The 9,092-nt window shown below is 36.5% G+C and overlaps 1 protein-coding gene across 4 annotated transcripts in view; it reads right to left on the reverse strand.

The window, feature by feature from the left end:
• The window catches only part of vdrb (vitamin D receptor b), a 29,118-nt gene extending 22,658 nt beyond the window's left edge, over positions 1-6,460 (reverse strand). The window contains exons 1-2 of one of the 4 annotated variants that reach the window (XM_051897247.1): positions 5,753-6,458; positions 732-807 (exon numbers count right to left, since the gene is read on the reverse strand). The gene's annotated coding sequence lies outside the window, so the exon portion shown is untranslated. Of the gene's footprint in view, positions 1-731; positions 808-5,752 lie in introns of all 4 variants that reach the window. The other 3 variants (XM_051897249.1, XM_051897248.1, XM_051897246.1) reach the window with 3 other exon arrangements.
• Positions 6,461-9,092: the final 2,632 nt, after the last annotated feature.

Consider the following 9,092-nt stretch of genomic DNA (forward strand, 5'->3'; position numbering starts at 1 on the left):
TAAGTAAACAGAGAAAAGCACCCCAGCCCTTACAGCAGAGGCGGAGGGGCGCCTGTATGCAGGACAGGACAGAGATGCTGTCAGGGTTTCATAAACCTTCATTAGCTATGACAACAGACAGAGACAGACTCACAAGGCAGGAATGCCAGGCCTGGCATAGAGACCATGTGGAAAACACAGGAACACATGCAACAGCACATACTAAGACTCCATAGAAATGTTCTCACACTTTGAGCAAACCGGCAAACTGGCGTTGACGGCTATAATGCAAGAACGATCAGCAGACCCATAAAAACCATAAAAACAGACAGAGACTTTGAGACAAACTGTCCTACACATTTCTTCCGCACACACACACGCCACGGAAATGTGTGCGTATGTGTAATGCACAGAGCCAGTTGGGTCAATTCGGGTCCAGAACACACAGAAACTGCTGTTGTCCTCAAACGAACCTGACTGGAAACACAGTGCCAGATTATAACACTGCCACACACTCAAACACAAAGTCTTTCTCTCACATACACAACACACAAAATTCCACAAGTACACCACACAAATACAAACTTAGACTCATGCCAAGCAACACTCTATGAGGACATGGTAAAGTCATTTTTCTGTCGGATTCTTTCAGAAATTTCCATCTGCATAGGCTAAAAACATACACATTATGTAAATATAAGCAATTGTTTATAGTAGATGCTTAACCACAGGCAGCATTTACATTAACATACCTCTCAGAAACCGGAACAGCCGATATATTCCTTGAAATCAAGCTGGTTTGGATTTAACCTCAAGAAATGTGGTAAACTTGAGGAGAAACACAAATTCAAATCCATGTATGCCAACATCACATCCTCAAAAGACAAAAATCTTTGCATAAATACAACTTAAAGAGATGCACATTTGTCTCGTTTTCCAAGTTTTCTGATATATAAGTAATGCAAAATAAAGAAGAAATCCTAAGGTTAAATATAAAAAAAGTGGAAATGAAAAGTGCAGCATTCTCCACTGTATTAAAGAGATAGTTCACCGAAAAATTAAAGTTCTGTCATCATAAATGAAAATATTTAGAGAATTTTTTTTTAAAGGTAACAAAAACTATTCATTCTGTTCTTCAAAATGTCTTCTTTTATGTTCCACTGAAGAAAAGAAAGTCACACAGGTTTGGAATGACATGAGGGTGAGTAAATGAAAATGTTGATAAGTTCACCCAAAAATGTAAATTTTAAGTGGAGAATGCTGCCCTTTTCATTTCCACTTTTTTTTTTTTATTTTAGCCTAAGGATTTCTTCTTTATTTTGTATTACTTATACAGTCAAACCAAAAATTATTCAGACCTTTTTGATATTTTTGATATATTTTTACTAGTGGGCACAGGACACTATAGTTCATTTATGTAAGTGAGGATAGCAAAATAAAGTAAACTGACATATACCCACAAAATCTTCATACAGTGGACTACCAGTAAAATTGATAAAAATTTGGAACCAAAAATTATTCAGACACTTTGACCTGACCATGTTTTGCTTAAGTGTTATCTGACATAATTAAGATAATTTTTTTCTGACAGTTTAACTCCGAGATCTTGTCATATTTTATTACAATTTATTTAAACTATAGTGAATAAACTGTATTAATGAATGAAATGTTCAAGGTGTCTGAATAAATTTTGGCTTCACTGTATATCAGAAAACATCAAATAAGGGACAAACGTACATCTCAAAATGTCAATGACATACACATACCACAGTTCACACACAAACTAAATGTGAGAGTGAAACAACAAGACAGTGTGAAGAAGAACCTCAACTGAGCCTCAGCAACATCTACCTCTAATTGGTCAATAGTGGCATTATTCGTGTAATGACCACTAAACTTTATTATTATGGTAACGCTTTACAATAAGGTTCATTAGTTAACTACATTAGTTAACATTAAATAATAATGAACTACACCCTACAGCATTTATTAATCTTTGTTAATGTTAATTCCAACATTTACATGCAACATTATTAAAATCCAGAGCTGTATTTGTTAACATTAGTTAATGCACTGTGAACTAACATGAACAAACAATGAACTGCTGTATTTTTATTAACTAACATTAACAAAGATTAACAAATACAGTAACAAATGTATTGCTCATGGTTAGATCGTGTTAGTTAATACATTAACTAATGTTAACAAATTAACCTTATTGTAAATTGTTACCATTATAATTATGGTGATACAATATCCCCCCACTTCATGATCATGACTGACTGCATATGCCTTACATACTTCTAGACTATGCAAAATATCTATAGGATTTCATAAAAAACAATGCAAGTGAAAGAATTTTTTTTTTTTAAAGTTCATACATTTTCTGTTATTTCAGTCTATTTGATTCTCAACCCATGTAGGTTTAGTGAAGCCATATATAGCAATGTCAAGCATCTGAGCAAACAGTACCAATCCACAGTAGATGCTGCGCAGAGACATACATTAATCATTTATCATTCCATCATGCTGAAAAACCTCCACACACTGAACATCAATTATTTCTGAACTGTTAAATTCACCATAAGCAAACAAATATTATTTATAAAAAGATGCAAAGACAAAGATAGCACTGTAAAACATTAGCCACCACAGTAAACAAACAAGCATCAAGCCAACACTGTTCAAGTTACATTACAAAATGGACTGAAGTCAAAATTAGGCTGTTTACTAATGACAAATCTTTCTCAACTTTACGTATTCGTCTTTGGTTACCCTTGCCGTAATGCGACCACTCACTCTGCTCATGCAAACATGGGGCAAGAACACACACATGACCAGAAAAGTGTAAGTGACTCCTCCTTCCTCTTTCCTCCCTTTTCCCTCCTTCCGTACAGGGGGTCTTTCTACCCTGTGTCCAATCCCAGTGGTCTGCATGCACACACACGCATACACACACATACAGAGCCAACTTCCCCTTCAATGGGCCTCTCTACAGGGCTACAGTCAAGGCCTCACAGCTTCTGCCTAGAGTTACAGAAACTACACACAGGCCCACACATTCCAGCCTCTGAAATGAACACCGCCACAATAACAACCTAAACATCACAATCCAGTTCCTTTAAACAAAAGAAACATATCATCAGTGCAACCTACATAGTGCAAGACATGTAAAAAAAGGAAGTCCAGCATGACACAGGCTCAGAAACGATCATGATTGTGATCATAACACAGGTGCATGGGAACTACTGAACATGTAAACGTCCTGTATAGAGTAATATAGATTTTGCCACTGCGGTACATTCTGGAGCTCAGCACAAAACATATCCATGTATTTTTTGTAACTTATCTTGCACTGAAAATCTAATAAAACTAACAAACATTAAGAGAAGAGGGGGAAATGTGTGCATATATAGTGTGTGTATGTATACATTACATTATCAAAGGTTTTAATGTTTTTGAAAAAAAAAAAAAAAAAGTCTCTCACCAAGAAAGAAGAACTGTTCACCAAGTCTGCTTTTATTTGATCCAAAATGCAGTAAAAACAGTAATTATGTGAAATATTATTACAATTCAAAATAACTGTTTTCTATTTTAATATATTTTAAAGTGTAATTTATTCCTGTGATGGCAAAGCTGAATTTTCAGCAGCCATTACTCCAGTCTTCAGTGTCACATGATCCTTCAGAAATCATTCTAATAGCATATTTGCTGCTCAAGAAACATTTATTTTTATCATCAATGCTAAAAGTGGTTGTGCTGCTTAATATTTTTGTGGAAACCATGAGAGATTTTTTTCAGGATTCTTCGATGAAAGTTCAAAAGAACACTATTTATTCATAACAGAAATCTTTTGTAACATCAAAAACTTTACTGTCTTTTTGATCAGTTTAATGCATCCTTGCTGAATAAAAGTATTCATTTCTTTTAAAACAAATTTTCTGACCCCAAACTTTTAAATGGTAGTGTACAAACGAAGGACAGTGGTGCTGAATAAAGGGGAACGAGGGTTTTGAAAACTTTCCAGGGTATCACGTCTAATCTTGTTACATGGTTGGATATCTCATACTATTTCCACTCAAATTAGAAAATAGCAACCATGAATTTACACAATGGAGCACCATTCACAAAGCAACCACTTTTATCAAATGCATTATAGCCACACAAAACATAAACACATTATATCTGGGAATTAATATGGCCAGGTATTTTTCTTTTGACCATGCTTGTCTGACATGCCCTAACTAGTTGTCCAATACACTGTATACATTTTTTTTTTTAAGTCAGTAAAAACAGGCCACAATGTACTGTATAAATATGAAGAAATTTTCCATATTGTATTTTTTGTTTTTTTGTTTTTTACAGGTGTTTTGCCTGCTTTTTTAAAATTATGCATTGCATTGTGTTGTGTTTTAGGGTTAACGGAAATTTCCGTAAAATTACTGCATAATGTCCTGGCAGAAAATTACCAGTACATTTTCCGTTTTTATTTCTTACATTGTAGGAACGCTGAAAAAGTCCTAGCCCAGTTCAACAGACATGTTAAACAAACTATGCGGACTACAACAGATTCTCAACATACCAACAGCACAATGTGCTTTCATGTCAGTCACACGCTCCCTCTCTCTCCTATATGATCCACAAGGGCATTATGTTTAACAATACTGCTGAGGTTAATATGATTTATTACCATTATTAGGTTTTTAATAAAGCATTTTTTGTTTCACTTTAATCATAATGTTTTATAAAACATATAGGCCTCCTTCAGGAAAAAATTAATATGCATTTTTTTCTGAATATAATGTGAAAAAGTACAATAACGTTTATTATTGTGACAGCAGAAAATAAGGAAATTAAAAAAATTGAATTGGGAAAAATTACTTTCACTTACAATTATTAAATATTATAAACAATAGGCAAGTGCATAATATAACATGTCTTAATGTACAATTAAATATGTGAAAATATATGAATGAAAGTTCAATTACATTGTAACTATTCTAATGTATATTAACTAATGATCTATTAAGCATTACAAAATGCATTAATGTATGGTAATATTATCAAAGAAAGCTATATTATAAAGTGATACCGCAAACACAGCTATCAAAAAAAAAACATGTATCCGCTGTGAATCAGTACACTTAACCCTGCATTTTTATGAATTCGTAGTTCAGCATATGTCTGACATTACAGTGTTTGGTTAGAAAAGTGAGCTAAAGCTTCAAAGCAGTAACTTTAAAAGTGCTGGTAAAGCTATAGAAGCGATATTGTCGCTGTGGCTGCATGATGTCGCAGTTACAAATTACTGCAACAGATGAGCCGATACGCAGCTATACTATCAAACTCATTACCATTACACGCTTTTATATTGCTTTGAATAGAATTAATGCTCATTAGAACTAATTTCCTGCTTTAAGTCATTCGTCAGAACTATGTGTACTTGGAGGCATGTGCAAAGTTTTCCACGTTGTATAACTTGCCAAGATCGGTGTTTAAATTGCATTCAATCAGTGCTACGAGAAAGATGCATCTAAAACACAAAACGAATAAATAAACAGGTCTTCTAGTGACAAACGTGTTTTAGCTCAGAAACTACCCACATGAACTCTCTCTCTATCTGGATCTCATGTGCCATGTTAAAAAAAAACAGTCACTTGAGTAGGTTACCTAACATTAGCAGACTAGCAGCTTTTGTTTTGAATTGCATTAGTGTGCGCACAAGGTTCACTTTGATAATAATGTGTGTTAGAGTAAACAGTTCGCTTCGTACCTGCGTGCAACTTTTCCGATCAAGCGTGATGTGACTTTTGCTGCTTCACTCTAGCCCGTAACTTGTAAATCTTGTTTTTTTCACGCCGAGAACTTGGCGCCAGCTCACATGCTAGCACGCCGAGAAAACACGCCCACCGCCTCGGCAGCGCAGCCCGCAGAGGGTCGCCTCGCTCCGCGTCCAGCCGCACCGCAGCCCCGTATTCGCGATGGAGCCTCCGGAGGAGCTAGTTGATGAGATGCTAACGAATTACGCTGGCTATTGCAGCTTTGCAATCCATCCCGTGCAGATTTTATCGCGAGTCTATGAATTAACTAAACACAAATAGTACAAAAATATCAGTCGAATCTGAAAGTACTACCTCCGCGCCCTGTGGGTGATTCGCAGTTTCCGGGCACAAAACAAACTTTGAACCCACGCTGGTTAGGACTGTAAAAATGTTGTACTTGACCCTAAATAGATGGGACTCCGTGTAATTACGCCCCGCCCCGACTCTACCCTGTACGGTGGATTTTCCTCCAAAGACTGTGCTGTGAGCGTTCGTCCGCTGTTTTGGTTGGTGTGACATCCTCTGCCACGCGCGCACTGTTTGGACAGGTCGGTTGTTCGTAAAGCGCGTGGGGACAACTCCCACATTCCACAAGCAAAACACACTCACTAACACGCACGCACGAACCCCACTGCATTCACAGGCAGCGACTGCGCGCGCACATACACACTCACACACACTCACGCGCGCGAGGGGTGTGTCGTGACGTCAGAGGCATCAACGAGGTAAACAGTTTGTCCGCATGAGGTCGAGCGCTATGTTCGTGTATAAATGAGGAGAAATGTGTGTCAGCCACTTAATTCGGTGTTTGACTGCGTTGAATGAATTGAAAATCATTTACTCATCCTGTTGTTGCAAACCCGACTTTCTTCTTTGGAACACAAAAGAGCCTCGGTCACTGTACTATTCACTTTACGTAAATAAAAAAGCTAAAAGGCTATCATTTCCCTAACATTCTGCCTTATTCTCATAAGGGTGAGTAAATGATGAGAGAAATTGTTGTTATTATTATTGTATTTTACTGTTCCTTTAAGAAAAACATAAATACAACACAAAACAATTTATGGCCGAGCCAATAACCTACTTAACCTAATAGCAGTATGCGATTTCCAGTCACTACAGTAACCGCAGTAATTCATGGAAATGTTCAGCCATCTATGACGGCCAGTCTTTTTAAATATAATATTTTGGTTTGTAAGCAGATGAGTTCATGTTTTTTTGGGTGTGTCTTCCAGAGTAGTATAGCAGAGGCTTCTGTTTTAGGCCTTAAACGCAGCACACGTTGTGTGCTTGTGTGTATTCATAAGAGCAAAATAACATACGAGTTTGATTGTGTTAGCCTGATCACATGGGGAAATTCATCCCTGTGGCACCCAGTGTGAGAAGAATGGTTATGTGTCGTGTGTGTGCATGCATTTGTGTGTATATAATATCTGAGGAGTAAAGATTGATGGTTAATGTTGAGATAAAGGAAGAGAAACGTGGTGGGGTGACGTAGTGAAAGGAAGACCGTAGAAGCATGAGCGGAAGTAAAAGATACAGAGAGAGGGGCCTCTTATGGTTATCCCCTGGCTGTTTCCGTTGTCCTCTCACAGGAACATATGGGCTATTGTCTGGAAATATAGAGGGGCACGTTTAGGGTACTAAGCATTCTTTGTACGTCCACTTAAAACAGAAAAGCAGAGAGAAATAAAAGATTCAGAGGCTTACGGAATAGGTACAGACTCATTACACTATCAACAAAATAATATGTGAATCTATGTGCTTGTGACGTTTAATCTGGTCTTGTGACCTTCAGATGACTCTGTCATGGTGTTCACCTATAAAAGATCCCTCTCACGATAGTCTCCTGCATTTAAAGACTGTGATCATACTCGCTTTTTTTCCAAAACCCTCCTCTCTCCATTTGTAATGCACAAAATGTTCTGACGGTTACAGTGATGTAACAGGTCATAACTGCTCAGAGACTACAAAGATTGCGCTGGAATGTGCAAGGAACATAGAATGTTACTTCATTTTAGGTCAAAGGTCAAGGGCAGCCAGCCAATCGGGATTCTGCATGGAAACCATGCCAATTTTTGAAGCTATAAACAATAAAACATTATCACCAGTACACTTTGTAAACAGCATGTAGTATTAATACAACATGCCTTTTATATGCTTTACTTTTGTGCAATATAAGGACTTTGTCGGGTTAATAGTTAGCATTGTGAAATTAGATAAAACTAGGGTTACGCTTTATTTTAAGGTATCCTTGTTACTGTGTAATTACATGAATAAGTACCAAGTCATTTTAGTGAACATGTACTTACTATAGAGTTTGGTTAAGGGTTAGTTGCGTGTAATTGTGTATGATGAACTGTTATAACATGTAGGCTATAACAAGGGCTCTAGTAGCCTAAATAAATTACCAAAATTTGTTAGAATTTTTAGACTGTTATTTGACCCTTACTTAGTAATGAAAATATCATATATTAGCCAAAAAGGGAAGCAAAAACAAATTGTAATCATATTTAATCATAAATGGCACAATAAAAAAAAGGGGAAAAAAGCATTTGATTTCATGGAGAAAAGTTTGGATAAACAGTAGAAAAATTTACCAAAATAAAGACGGTTTTCAGCCTCAAATTTGACTCTTGCAAATGCTTAAAGAATCTGTTGCAGATGTTTTTGTCACAATTAAATAAATACATTTAACAAGTAAACACCCTGGATTGTTCGTGCACGGCCGTCATCTCTTGTAACGATTTGAGGATAATAAAAGGGGCATTCCGTTTTGTAACAATCTGATGTGACTGCTGTTCGGTAGAAATAAGTAAATAATACGATTAAAACCTTTTTCTACAGGGGAGATTGTGAGTGCGTGAGAGATGTGCCTTCAGTTCGCGCCGCTGACTGTACAAGATGCGTTTAAGTTACAGCTAAAGTATATGTTAGAGCTTAAGCGCAACAAAATACAATATGAAAATACTTATTAGCAATAATATAAATAAAAGAAAGCAAAAAAAATAAGCTGATAAAACTCGACAAATATGAAAGTGAGTACGTTATAACTTACACAACGGTTAAAACGATTTACCAAGCTAAAAATACTGTTGGTTTGCGTGAACCTGAAGCGACCGTAGCTAAATAAGGTAGCCAATCACCATATATATGCCCGAAAGGAAACGTCGCAAATTCACAATAAACACACATACATACGCACAATTTAATACGATACAATTGTACATAACAACACTCATGACGACATATAATGAATAATTATCGTGAAGTAGCTCCTCACGGCAGTGC

The sequence above is a fragment of the Ctenopharyngodon idella genome, chromosome 6, assembly GCF_019924925.1.
Source record: "Ctenopharyngodon idella isolate HZGC_01 chromosome 6, HZGC01, whole genome shotgun sequence".
NCBI lineage: Eukaryota > Metazoa > Chordata > Actinopteri > Cypriniformes > Xenocyprididae > Ctenopharyngodon > Ctenopharyngodon idella.